The 14,997-nt window shown below is 36.7% G+C and overlaps 1 protein-coding gene across 1 annotated transcript in view; it reads right to left on the minus strand.

Moving 5' to 3' along the window:
* LOC134677586 (limbic system-associated membrane protein-like) overlaps window positions 1-14,997 on the minus strand; it is a 322,342-nt gene that overhangs the window by 266,217 nt on the left and 41,128 nt on the right. The window contains exon 2 of the mRNA XM_063536064.1: window positions 7,397-7,438. The gene's annotated coding sequence lies outside the window, so the exon portion shown is untranslated. The remainder of the gene's footprint in view (window positions 1-7,396; window positions 7,439-14,997) is intronic.

Consider the following 14,997-nt stretch of genomic DNA (forward strand, 5'->3'; position numbering starts at 1 on the left):
TCTCGATCCAACCCTGCAACTTCAAATAGCTGCAGGATCTTTTTGGTATCAAGAGACTTTAACTACCTGCTCCGGGCGTAATATGCGTCCGCCCAAGATTAGGTCACGAGTACGCATTAGGCAAGGGCACTCCGTGAGGATGTGTAAGGGCGTCTCCTCTGCCTCCATGCAGAGTCTGCACCGCCCTATGTCACGTTTCCCCATGGTGTGCATGTGCTTATTTAGGCCGCAATGCCCGGTAAGCACCCTTACCAAGTTGCGCAGTTGGTTCCTAGACAGCGCTAAGGCGTTCGAGGACGCCTTTTTGCTGAAGGCCTTGATAAGCGCTTTGGAATGGTTCAAACCTGTTGTTTCCCTCCAGAGTTGAATGGTTTTGTAGTGACAGTAGGTCTTTAGGGTGAGCCTACCTAACCTACTAGACTTACGAGCTTTTGAAAATTTGTATGAAACTCGCTTTAGCTCGCCCAAACCCCCGCTCATATTTTTATTTATTTTATTTAAACTTTATTGCACAGTAAAAATTGTACAAAAGGCGAACTTAATGCCAGAAGGCATTCTCTACCAGTTAACCTTTGGGCCAAACAGAGAACAAGTAGTAATAGGTGCAAGAAAAATTAAAAGTACGAAAAATTAACTATTGGGGCAATGCGGCCAGCCTTCTGGGCACCCTACCTACGGACCATGACTTAGGGCAATTTTTTTATTTATAAGTTTTAGTGATTTGTTATAAAGTTGTAAAAATGTTATTAAAAAAACTATTAAGTATACATTTTTATGTTGAACAACATACAATTTCAAATATATATATTGCTATAATATACTTACTTATACATACATAATATACTAACATACATATGGGTACATATAATATAATATAATATTATATATATATATATATATACCTATTTTAATGTCTTTTATTATATAAAAATCAATCTCATAATTTAAACTGTAGTGGGACATACTAACATTGAATACGGGTTACGGTTGGTACTAGAGATACGGTGTTGGTACGGTAAGGAAACCTAGGCTCTCCATAACATATTACTGGAGTCAGTTATGTAACGCTGCCATACATGACCCAAAAAATTTTTATTAAGCTATGAGCTTCATCACATCTGATATTTGAGTAATTCTAAGCATTTCTAGCCTGAAGTGGGGGGGAGGGTGGGGTACAAAGACGGCCGCCATCCGTCATCTTTAAAAAAAATCTACTCTGATCCTGGTGGGTACTAGGGCAAGTTTGGTATCATTTTCGTATAAACCAAAGACGTAGAATTCATTGCTGATATTTGTTTTTTCAATTTCATAGTAATTTTACAAGAAAAACGTAAAAAGGTGAAAAATTTGGTTGGAGATTTTTGCTACGCGGAGCCGAAACTACAAAAGATAGAAAGTTGAAATTTGCACACTAGATTACATTTATAAAGTGTACAAGAGATAAGAAGCGATTTTGAGAAATTCAACCCCTAAGGGGGTTAAAAAGTGGATGAAAGTTTGTATGGGGTTCAAGTTTTATTTTAAGCTAGGAATTTGAAACTTCGTAAAACGATATATTATTAAAATACAAGAAAACTAATTTCAGCGTTTTTGAAAATTCATCCCCTAAGGTGGTGAAAAAGGAGTTGAAAGTTTGTATGGATATCAAAAAAATTTTCGAACGCGGGACTTGAATCTTTGTATTTGGGGATATTATTAAAAGACAGGAAAAGTAATTTCAGCGTTTTGTAAAATTCATCCCCTAACAGGGTTAAAAAGGGGTTGAAAGTTTGAATCCATTACAAATCCGAGTAGACACACATTTCTTATTGCCTCCCAGGCTTGAAATGCTTAGAATTACTCAAGGAACATATGTGATGAAGCTCATAGCTTAATAAAAAATTTTTGGGTCAACTTTATAACTGCTTCCGCTATATCGCGCGAGTAACTTCAAACAAGTGAGTCTAAACCGTAAAATTATTCAAAGTCACATAATCAACTAATATTACTCAAAAACGACACAATAATGTGATCAATCTCATTCGAATAGCGTGTAAGCCGTATAAAACGGGTTATTTCCTAAATTCCTATAACGTATACATCCAGAGGGCCTACCGCTGGCCTACCGCGAATCACGTTCGACGTGTTGCCTCTCTGTCGCACTTGTAAATTCGTACGTAAGTGTGACAGGGAGGCAACACGTCGAACGTGGTTCGCGGTAAGCCCTCTGGCCTCGATGACCCTTCAACCTCCAAAATCGAAGTCACAGGGACATAAAAATTCTAACCGCACCTGCGGAAGACAAATGTGACGCGATCCCAGATTTGTGTGATTTATATATGACGCCGGAATCGAGTAGCGGCAGGGTTAACTGGAACGAACGGGTTAAGGTTATCGGAGACATATCGACACGTTATGATAGTCGTTAGTAGTAATAGGATATCGTGGGACAAGGCCAAATTGAAGTGGGTAAAGATCAAGGCATAAAGGGGCCCACTGATTAACAGTCCGCCGGACGGTATCGGCCGGTCAGTTGTTAAGAACTGTCAAAATTTTGTTCTAACTGACAGGCCGATACCGTCCGGCGGACTGTTAATCAGTGGGCCCCTTAAGGCGTCACGAAAATTATTTTATTCTACACATGGCCCTATTTACCCGCACTAGTGCGTAAAATAGCACTTTTCTTGCGTATGTTAAAAGTTTAAAGAGCCATATATGTACTGTAAAACGTTGTACGATACACGTGCGAATATCCTTTTTCCTTTTTTCCGCACTTTTAGAAATATATATATAGAAATAAATATATAAATAACGACGAAACATATTATGAAACTAATAATACACTATAGTACATTTCGATGCTAGTTCGGAAGGTATGTCATTACTTCACGAGTACCGAGATATCTTGCCACGAGCCGCAGGCGAGTGGCAAGACTCGGGACGAGTGAAGAATGACATTTCCGCACGTGTATCGAACGACGTTTTTTAATACAGTTGCGAAAAAATAAGAAAAACATTGTTAATCGTACACTAAACAAAAGTGGTAACAGTGACAGCTCGGTTAGACGTCGTCTTTAAGTATATTATATCTATGGGCGTTTGACAGCTATTCCGTTCCATTCAGTCAACTTATTAAGAACGGAATTTTCAATATTGAATATTAAAAATTAAACGTGTTATAATGATGAAGAGGTAAGTAATTAAATATGAAATATGTAATATTTTTCGTATTCTTACATTAACGGTAGGTTTTTATGCTGATTACGACGTTTAAAGGAAACTAATATTAACACTCATCAATAAGTAGTCGTGAATTGGAACAAGTATAAATTTATAAAATTGGAAAAGTAAAAAGCACTAGTTCGAGATAACCAACTTTCCGCACGCTAAACAGCTACGTAAAGTAGCACTTTTTGAGCAACTGTATTAAAAAGAATTTTTCATTCTGCTAGCAAAGAAAGCACGTACGGATTTTTTGAAAGCGAACTTATTAGGCGCATTTTTTATGTTATGATAAATAAATATGATTCTGAGTTTCTGACAAGATGCATACATACAATATTGACCCTATACAGTCAACTGCAATAATATGTACTCTTCGAAGGCCGCAAAAATATGTGACACGCTCTTATGGCTCTACAAATACGATCGTGTCAGATATTTTTGCGGTCTTTGTTGTGTAACATATTATTGTGGGTGACTGTACCAGCGAATGGTACTTCCTAGCTTGTTTTAACTTAAAAGAAGGATTCGGCATCTATGTTTCTATTAAACATTTGTTAAAAATAAGTCAAATTAAATTAAATGGATTTTACTATGAAAATTAAAGAGTCTGTGGCGTCTCCTCTAACTGTCACTGACAACGTCGCGCCATAATAATCTAACAGATGGCGTTAGGGAGCTAGAACGCAATTAGTATGAGACCTACATCACGCTTACGCAGTGGACTTCGGTCCCCAGCAGGCGTGGCTCACTCCGCGATTTCGTCGCTTTGCCACAGGTAGCTAAAACTACATCCGTTCGACCCCAATTTTGGGGTTTGCCATAAGCCGCGCGTGGCGCTGTCGCCACCTAGCGGCCATATCTGTGCTGATTGTAACAGACGCGTTTTGTTAGAGAGTGAGTCTTCTGTACCTAGTACTTATTATTTATTCTGTGTCCCCAGGCATAACACCCGCCTGGAGAGAGTACTCTCTATTGCCTCTCTACCTTCAACAAGTCGCATAAATTAATTTGGATAAAAAAATCTGTCTCTTTGTGTGGTTACTTCCAACAGACATTTAAAACCTTGAACTGTTCTTTCATTGTCACCAAATGTACAGGGTGGCTAAAAATAAATACATTTCTGTTGCTGTATTTATTTTATATATTTCGGGGTTGGTCCCATAGTAAAAGTTGCTCAGTATAATCCCAAAACCTCCCTGTACGGCTACCGTCAGTTTGGCATTGACATAAACGCTATCGTGAACGTAATTTACTTTCTATGCATCTCGCTCGTACTGACATATTAATGCGAAAGTGATATATAGAAAGTAAATTACGTTCACGATAGCGTTTATGTCAATGCCAAACTGATGGTAGCCGTACTGGTAACGAGAATGCAGTTATTTTTTAGCCACTGTATAACCAATGTGCATCTGCAAAAGTATAATAAAAAAAATAATAAATAAATAAATATTATACGACATTCTTACACAGATTGACCAAGCCCCACAGTAAGCACAAGAAGGCTTGTGTTGTGGGTACTCAGACAACGATATATATAATACAGGGTGTCCCAGAATTCGACGTCAAGCCGTAAACGGATGATAGACCAAGTCATGACAGTTATCATAAAAATACAAAAAAAAAATCCAACTCATGTTTTTTAAAAATTATGGTCACTTTAAAAATTCACAAAAAAATCCACAAAGAACATGAGTCGGATTTTTTTTGTATTTTTATGATAACTGTTATGACTTGGTCTATCATCCGTTTACGACTTGACGTCGAATTCTGGGACACCCTGTATATAAATACTTAAATACATATAGAAAACAACCATGACTCAGGATGTATGAATTTTTACTTAAAAAATTGACCGGCCGCCGCCTTGATATGTAAGCGTCAACCTTTAGCCTAGCCTAGAATCTAGATTGTAGACATCTGTTACCTAGGTTTAGGCGAGCGGATGTTTCGACAAAGTGGATAGAGAGGCGGTCATTTAGCCAAATCTCGCCTAAACTAACTTTTGCTTGGATGTAGATTTGAGTAATTCGTCATATTAGATGATGGTGAACAAAATATAGTATACAAACTAAAATAATATGTGTGTTGCAGCTAGCCAGCGTCATAAAAGGTAAGTTACACCAAAATTGTGATTTGCCCTTTATACAAAAAAACACAAAATACAAAATTCTTTATTTTTGTAAGTTACACGATAAATGTAAGCTAAGGAAAAATAGCTTGTGTTGGGATCCTCCGCTCTTCCTTAGGTAACATGAGGTAAGTAAATAAGTAAGCTATACCGGGTGTGGCCTGTAGCACGAGATTGTACGCCTCAAACGGTGACACTTTTGTTCAACAACTTTTAAAAATTATAAAGTATTTAGACTCCCTATTTTTCATACAAAATAAATATTATCTTCAATGGACGCCATCGCCACGCCATAATATCATTGAGATTGACGTTGCTTGTCACGCCTTAAACATAATAAAATTCGCAATACATTGCGTCTTAGAATAAACTTTAAAGTGTATTAAAAATCAAACCACAAGTTATTTTTAAAAGTCGCTGAACAAATGTTGGTCGGTATGAGGAGTACAGCCTACAGATAAATTTTTTGCTCATATTACAGGCCACATGCGGTATTAATTCTATTTATTAATGTTATTAAAATAATATAAGTGTTGGATAGACTTAAAACTATCCAAGATACATTTATATCATTTTCCTGAATAACATTATTAATAATAAGATCTAAGCCCCCTAAAATCTGATGAATGTTTAAGATTTCAGAAGACTATCTTACGAAAAACCTGTTTTTCTAAACCACTTACTACAACTAACTACACACATACACGCAGGGTATTAAAGTAAAGCTAACGCGAACTGCAATAAAATAGACGATCTACTTTAGCAGCCCTGGCAGAACTGTGTTTATGGTCAGCTATAAAGCATGTGACCTCTCGAACTTATTATTTACCCGACAACCGAAGGAGGGTTTTATGTTATACATGTATGTATGTTGCTGAAGTCTCTATTGTTTCCCTGAAAGTTTTAAGTCATAATGTATTGTTTGCCCACGTTTTCGTTAGTCATAATTTGGTTCAGAAACGCGTCACTTTTCAGGATTGCCATAAAACAAACCTAAAACCTAACCCATCTATAGGATAACCTTACGAAAATCCCGAAAAGTTAACGGTTTCAGTTTTATGACTAATGATAATATGACAAACAATACATTATGACTTAAAACTTTATGGGAAACAAAGGGACCCCATGTTGCTGACGTTGGCAATAGCCTGGGACAAGGCCGGCCACGTCTATCGCATGCATCCGGATAGGTGGGCTAGCATAGCCACAGAATAAATAATAGTACTAAGTACAGAAGACTCACTCTCTAACAAAACGCGTCTGTTACGATCAGCACAGATATGGCCGCTAGGTGGCGACAGCGCCACGCGCGGCTTATGGCAAACCCCAAAATTGGGGCCGAACGGATGTACTTTTAGCTACCTGTAGCAAAGCGACGAAATCGCGGAGTGAGACACGCCTGGCATAGCCACCATGTGGATGCCGGTAGAGAAGCGTGGGCGGGGCAGGCCCAGGAGGAGATGACGAGACGACTATGATTTTCGAAAATAAAGAAATCATAATTTAAACTTTCGTATTTGTGTGGTGTAGGTAATAGAGCAGATTGTGTTGTATAGAGCAGAACAAATGGTTCTCCAAAAAAGATGATTAAAAATTCAGTCAGGGTCCTTATCATAATACGCACACATCATAATACATACACAGACAAAGGCAGGTTAAAAAGCGATATTTTTTTATGGAAAAACTTCTTTAGGGGCGCTGTGCACTTTTTGTGATGGGGAAATGTTAAACTCGCGAGAGCGTACGACGTAATTAAGACGTAAGACGCTTCGTAAGACGGACACGTGACCTGATCGAAAAACTGTTACAATGTCAATGAATTTTCACTTCTGCCGGCACTCCCGGAGTGCAATCCGTTATTTTTTTTAAATAATTATATGAATTGAGAAATAAGTTTAGTAAAAAAAATTACAATCCATGGAAGAAAGACCATTGTTCTCTTGGTTATTAAGGAAGGATATCTTACCTACTAAGAGAGTAGTTAATACAATGATTAAATGCACGCATGTAGATTCAATCGATTTTTAAAAAGAAATATCGTAATTTTAATTAAATACCAACCTTAATTTGATGAGATGTGTGGCTTAGGTTGCTCGCTTATACCTGAAATGAAATATTATCGATAAGTCTCACAATATATATAAATCACAAATAAAAAACTAATAATCCTACAGCAAAACGAGCTCCTAGTCGACATCTTACTTTTCAGAACAGGAGGCCGATTTTTGAATTTCGTGCACTCGATTTCGTCACTCGAAAATCGGTGGAAAACAGCGAAGTGCTAATTTTTTTAATACGTGCGATAGAAATTGGGAATCGAGTGGTATTCGACCACTCGTTTTCAATTCTATTAGTAGAATTTAAATGCCTAGTAGTGGGGATATTATTGAACGAAATACACGAAATCGAGTGGTAGAATTTCAAAAATCGACACCCAGGTGCGCTAATCATTTCTGATTCAATAATAAACAATTAATAAATAATTAAAAATGGTAGACACCCACCGCAGGCGGAGCGAAGGCCGCGAGGCGAATGTATCCAATATCATAACATATTTATTATTTACTGCGCACCCCAAAATAAAGAAAAACACTACAAGTCACAAGCCTTGAAAGGGGATTTCTTTTTTACCGACAATGGTTCTAATGTACCTACTAAAAATTGGGACATAGGGTACATCGCCAATTACTAGCCAAGTAGCCACCCCCCAATTACTGGCCACTTAATTTGATTTCTATTTATAGGTGAACAAAGTTCATTTTAGTATATAAGGTACGAAAATCCAATTATTAGCCAGTTTTCAATTACTGGCCACCTATTCCAAAAATGAATTCTATTTACAGATAAATAAAACTCATTTTCAGTATAAGGAAAATGGCCAGTAACTGAAATTTATCCACAACCCACTCGTTCAATAACTGGCCGCCTCTTACAAAAATGAGTTCTATTCACCTATACACAGAATTCATTTTAGTATAGGTGGCCAGTAATTGAAAACTGGCTAATAATTGGCGATGTACCCTAATTTGTTTTTGTCTAATATGTCATGATGTTTTTAAATAAACTTCTACAAAATGAGAAATAGGACTCGGTCCATGGTATAATAATATACTCCGCCTGGTACTCTCTTCCTGTCTTTTCTAGGTCACGTGACTAACACAAGCCTACGTCATCATGCGACAGCGCTATATGATAATATGCGATAGCGCTATATATATCGGCCATCTTATTGTGACGTAGGCTTGTGTCACTCTGGGAAGAGAAGACCATGTTTTATTAGACTATGACTCGGTCTAAAAACATGCTTTAAGGGGCCCACTGATTAACAGTCCGCCGGATGGTATCGGCCTGTCAGTTAGAACAAAATTTTGACAGTTCTGAACAACTGACAGGCCGATACCGTCCGGCAGACTGTTAATCAGTGGGCCCCTTTAATCGTGTTTCATTAAGGCGGGATTCCACCAGTGTGCGGCAAAGCGACACAAGCATTTTTGTACTGAATATGACACTTGCACAGTTTAGTGCTTACTTCGCACACTGGTGAAATCTTTTTTTAGGGTTCCGTAGCCAAATGGCAAAAAAACGGAACCCTTATAGATTCGTCATGTCTGTCTGTCTGTCTGTCTGTCCGTCCGTATGTCACAGTCACTTTTTTCCGAAACTATAAGCACTATACTGTTGAAACTTGGTAAGTAGATGTATTCTGTGAACCGCATTAAGATTTTCATATAAAAAAAGAAAAAAAATAATAACTTTTTAGGGTTCCCCATACATAGAACTGAAACTCAAAAATTTTTTTTTCATCAAACCCTAACGTGTGGGGTATCTATGGATAGGTCTTCAAAAATGATATTGAGGTTTCTAATATCATTTTCTTCTAAACTGAATAGTTTGCGCGAGAGACACTTCCAAAGTGGTAAAATGTGTGTCCCCCCCCCCCTGTAACTTCTAAAATAGGAGAATGATAAAACTAAAAAAAATATATGATGTACATTACCATGCAAACTTCCACCGAAAATTGGTTTGAACAAGATTTGGTAAGTAGTTTTTTTTTAATACGTCATAAACCGTAAACCGCAATTTTATTATGTTACTTGCTGTTACGGAACCCTTCATGGGCGAGTCCGACTCGCACTTGGCCGCTTTTAGGGTTCCGTAGCCAAATGGCAAAAAACGGAACCCTTATAGATTCGTCATGTCTGTCTGTCTGTCTGTCTGTCCGTCCGTATGTCACAGCCACTTTGTTCCGAAACTATAAGCACTATACTGTTGAAACTTGGTAAGTAGATGTATTCTGTGAACCACATTAAGATTTTCATACAAAAATAGAAAAAAAACAAAAAATTTTTAGGGTTCTCCATACATAGAACTGAAACTCAAAAATTTTTTTTCGTCAAACCCATACGTGTGGGGTATCTATGGATAGGTCTTCAAAAATGATATTGAGGTTTCTAATATCATTTTCTTCTAAACTGAATAGTTTACGCGAGAGACACTTCCAAAGTGGTAAAATGTGTGTCCCCCCCCCCCTGTAACTTCTAAAATAAGAGTATGATAAAACTAAAAAAAATATATGATGTACATTACCATGCAAACTTCCACCGAAAATTGGTTTGAACAAGATTTGGTAAGTAGTTTTTTTTAATACGTCATAAACCGTAAACCGCAATTTTATTATGTTACTTGCTGTTATAGCGGAAGCAGTTATAAAGTTGACCCAAAAAAATTTTATTAAGCTATGAGCTTCATCACATATGTTCCTTGAGTAATTCTAAGCATTTCAAGCCTGGGAGGCAATAAGAAATGTGTGTCTACTCGGATTTGTAATGGATTCAAACTTTCAACCCCTTTTTAACCCTGTTAGGGGATGAATTTTACAAAACGCTGAAATTACTTTTCCTGTCTTTTAATAATATCCCCAAATACAAAGATTCAAGTCCCACGTTCGAAAATTTTTTTGATATCCATACAAACTTTCAAACCCTTTTTCACCACCTTAGGGGATGAATTTTCAAAAACGCTGAAATTAGTTTTCTTGTATTATAATAATATATCGTTTTACGAAGTTTCAAATTCCTAGCTTAAAATAAAACTTGAACCCCATACAAACTTTCATCCCCTTTTTAACCCCCTTAGGGGTTGAATTTCTCAAAATCGCTTCTTATCTCTTGTACACTTTATAAATGTAATCTAGTGTGCAAATTTCAACTTTCTATCATTTGTAGTTTCGGCTCCGGGTAGCAAAAATCTCCAACCAAATTTTTCACCTTTTTACGTTTTTCTTGTAAAATTACTATGAAACTGAAAAAAAACAAATATCAGCAATGAATTCTACGTCGTTGGTTTATACGAAAATGATACCAAACTTGCCCTAGTATCCACCAAGATCAGAATAGATTTTTTTTAAAGATGACGGGTGGCGGCCGTCTTTGTACCCCACCCTCCCCCCCACCCTAGGCTAGAAATGCTTAGAATTACTCAAATATCAGATGTGATGAAGCTCATAGCTTAATAAAAAAATTTTGGGTCATGTATGGCAGCGTTACATAACTGACTCCAGTATTACGGAACCCTTCATGGGCGAGTCCGACTCACACTTGGCCGCTTTTTTATCTGTAAATATGTGTATATAGTTGTTAGTTGGGGCTATTTTAGATTTAAGCTAGTTATTAATTTCGTTTAGTTGTACCACTGTATATATATTGTATGTAAATAAATGATTAAAGTATTGAGTAATGTTGTTAGAGTTTAGTTTTAATTTTAATTTTTAGTTTAATTATTTTGTTAATACTTTTATTTTTGTATATTTTTAATAAATGTCCTGAAAAAGTAAGTAGTAAATATTTAAGATAAAGTTCAAAATTTCAACTGTCTCCCCAAAAAGTAAAAACGGAACCCCATCGGCTCGATTCGGAAAATGAACTAGATTTCGACTAGACTTCAACAAGTTACGATACGGATAATTTAAAGATATTTGTAAGATAGATATGTCACATTTGACGTTTCCGCGATTCTGGAGGTCCTCTTGAACGATTTCGACAAGTTATGACTTAGATATCCAAGTCACATCTAGTCGATATCTAATGTAGATCTAGTTGATCTATAAATCGTCTCAAGATCTAGTGATTATCTCGAAATCCGAATAGGCCTGTAAGACTCCTCTGTCCGTCTGTCTGTCACCAGGCTGTATCTAGTGAACCGTTAGAGCTAGGCAGTTGAAATTTTCACAGATGATGTATGTCTGTTGCCGCTATTACAACAAATACTAAATACTCGTACAAAAGTAAATAAATATTTAAGTGGGCTACCATACAACAAACGTGATTTCTTTGCCGTTATTTGCGTAATGGTACGGAACCCTACGTGCGCGAGTCGGACTTGCACTTGGCCGGTTTTTTTTTTAGTTCTAACATACACAATAAACAAATTTACATATTTGAAATTTCGCCAAACTGCGGAACAGTTTGTTGGCGAATAAAAACACTCTTTTCTTAACCTATTGTCACTGTGCGCTTACATAAATTACATAACTTAAAATAATACACTATAAATCTACTTAATTGTGAATCTAATTCTACTTGCTAAATAAACTTTTTTAAACATGCAGATACGTCTGCGAGCGATATTCTACTACTTGCTAATTCTACAGACTAATTACTTGGGTTCTGTTTCACAGAATTTTCTAGTAATGACGTTTTTACCTTATTTTTAAATATTTGTTTAGATGAGCAGTCACTTTCCGGAGGAATGCTATTGAATATTCGTGGTATCAGATACTTTCGCGTTCTCTGTCCGTAACGCTACGTCTTACGTAGGCGAACAACGCGCGAACGCGGCGCGGCGCGGCGCGGCGAAAGCGGCCGCCGCCGCGCCGCGCCGCGCCGCGCCGCCTGACATTCGCGTGCAAATCGCGCCGCACCGCGTTCGCAACGAGATCGCTTACGTAGGACACTTCTATGGGCATCAAAGGATTGATTTCGCCGCGCCGCGCCGCGCCGCGTTCGCGCGTTGTTCGCCTACGTAAGACGTAGCGTAATAGTTACATGCTCTCGATTCATCATAAGTATTTCTTACGTACTAAGTTTCTTAAATTTCTACGATATATTTTTGGAGTTTTAAATAACGGTGACATATATTGTTCTACAGCACTACAGCTAATAAATATCTAAACTTTTCTTGAACAGGTAATATTTTAGTTTTTTTAAACAGTATATTGTAGTCCTTGTTACATTTTTCTTTAGTTTGTTTGTCAACCAGCAGTTTAATTAACCTAAGTTGTAAGCTTTCAATCTTATGTAGCTGTGTTTGAAATGTGCGGCCATAAGCCACTAGCTCTACTATCAGTTGGCAGAGTATTTTTCACTTACTTTCAGTGAATAAACGTGCCGTGAGTCACGTTTTACGTTTCTTTACGGTCTTATGTACCTAACTTCACTCCACTCCAAACGATGCTGTCCCTTTCTAAGTATACTAAAAAACAGAGCAAGAGTTATCGGAGTTTTATACAGCGCCTCTAGGATTCACCTAAAGAACTAACTAACAAAATTGACACATTTTCTCACGTCTACGTAATTTACTATCTATGCATCTCGCTCTCGCATATTAGTGCAAGTGAGATGCACAGAAAGTAATGTTACATATACTGATGGTAGCCGTGAATATAGAGGTTAGAGGTAAGGAGAATCCTTTATGACTTTATGAGAAAACTCCTTTAAGGGAGAATATTTGCAAAAACTGGGCACGCTGTCAGCTATTATAATTTTTCTAAATCCCTCCAGAGTAGCGAAAAAAAGAAAACCCATAAACCTAGTTTTTCATTGTATCAATACCGTACTAAAAATCATGGAGAATGGAAGATACTCGTATTTATATACAAGTGGAAAAACGTTTTCTCTTTTTGTATGGACGATTACGTAGTATACTTCCCTCTTAAGGTTTTTGACGGACACTTTTTCATTATTAATTACACGGAGATTGTATTCCTTACCTCTACCATCCACTAAGAGCATTTAGAAGGGAGATGTCATCGCTGTCATTTTCTTTACAAAACAGTCCGCCGATTTTTGCGGGGGAGGGGACGTCAAATGTATTGCTATTTCTACATGATTTGTACGTATCGTACAAATAACCATGTCGGTCCATACAAAAGTTTACACAATTGTGCAAGTTTTTCGGCAGAGGGGTAAGTAATAATGTCAACAAAAAAATAAAGAGTATACCTACGAGACTACTACGACTATGATATTTGATTTATTCGGTTGTCAATATAAAACAAACGTAGGTGTTCTTTCTTCTCGTATGAGACGCCATTACTATGTAGTCTTGCTTGAGATTAATAAACATTACCTATATGGTGTTAAAACAAGCTTTTCTTTCCTGCTTGGAACCCTAATCCTAAATCCTAACAGTAAGCACTCAATGGCCACTCCAGTTATTAAATGCTCTAAGACCAGTTTTGTCACTTTGTTACTGACTCAACCTTCATTCTACAATTTTTTAAAGATTTGACGTTGCCATAGTTACGAAAATAATAAACACATCAATGTTAGTAAACAGTGTATAAATTAAAATATAATTGTATTCAAGACAAAAATTGCAAAATATGATAATTACGTAAACATCATTAATAATCGAGTTAAAATTATGACATTGCGTGTTAAAAAATAGGAAGCAAAGTATACGGCGCGATTATACAGGCTACTTTTGGCTACATATTTATTACCTATGATGAAAATAATACACACATGAGAAGAAATCTTAAAATATTAAAATAGGTATGTATTATAATGGTCCGCTTCAGTCCGCATCATGACAGCGGCCGTCTCCTACTGCTAAGTAACATTATCTAATAGAGTGTCCGGAAAGAGAAAAGTCGTGAAATTTAGGGGAGCCCATACATTATACCTACGACTCTTCTCTTTCCGCACAGACCCTACGTATGACCTTAATAGCGATTTTAATTTTATAGTACCTATATGATCTCGAGTATATTTCAGTGCCAAGCGCCCCATTTCCAATACAAAATGAACCCACGCAGCGGGTTTTTGGCAATAAATGTGTTTAAATCTTATTTAAATTTTCAGATTCAGAACCACCATCAAAAGTTTTTGAAGAAAGTTTTATATTTCCTGTTACCAAGTTGACATGAAAAACGATTACCTAGGTACCAAACACAATAATTTGAACAACGGAAAATAAAATAATACTTACTTAGTAAAGAAAAATAAATAAACCCACAGAACATTTGTATGTTTTATTTTATATAAGATAATAATGCTTAATAAAATACGTAGCAATTCTTGTGTAAATATTATAATAGGTCTTGCGGTATGTCTTATTCTTACTATGTGTTATGTGCACCCAGCAACAAAAACAGCAACATGTCTATGTACCGCTCCTTGTATTGAGCCTTAATTCTTAATACATATGTAACTTCTACATGCATACATGATGCAATCCGGGTTTTCATGGAAATGTTGTTTTCAATCAGCTTCTTGCCTAAAACCAAAAACTGCTCGTAAGCAATGTGATTTTCGCAAATGTAGCAGTAGAAATAGGAAAATATGATGTCAAGTATAACTCATTACCTTTGTACTAAATCAGCCTTTTATCGAACTATTAATTGATTTATCCCTTAAAGTTTTGCTTGAAGTTCACATACT

The sequence above is a fragment of the Cydia fagiglandana genome, chromosome 26 (genome assembly GCF_963556715.1).
Source record: "Cydia fagiglandana chromosome 26, ilCydFagi1.1, whole genome shotgun sequence".
NCBI lineage: Eukaryota > Metazoa > Arthropoda > Insecta > Lepidoptera > Tortricidae > Cydia > Cydia fagiglandana.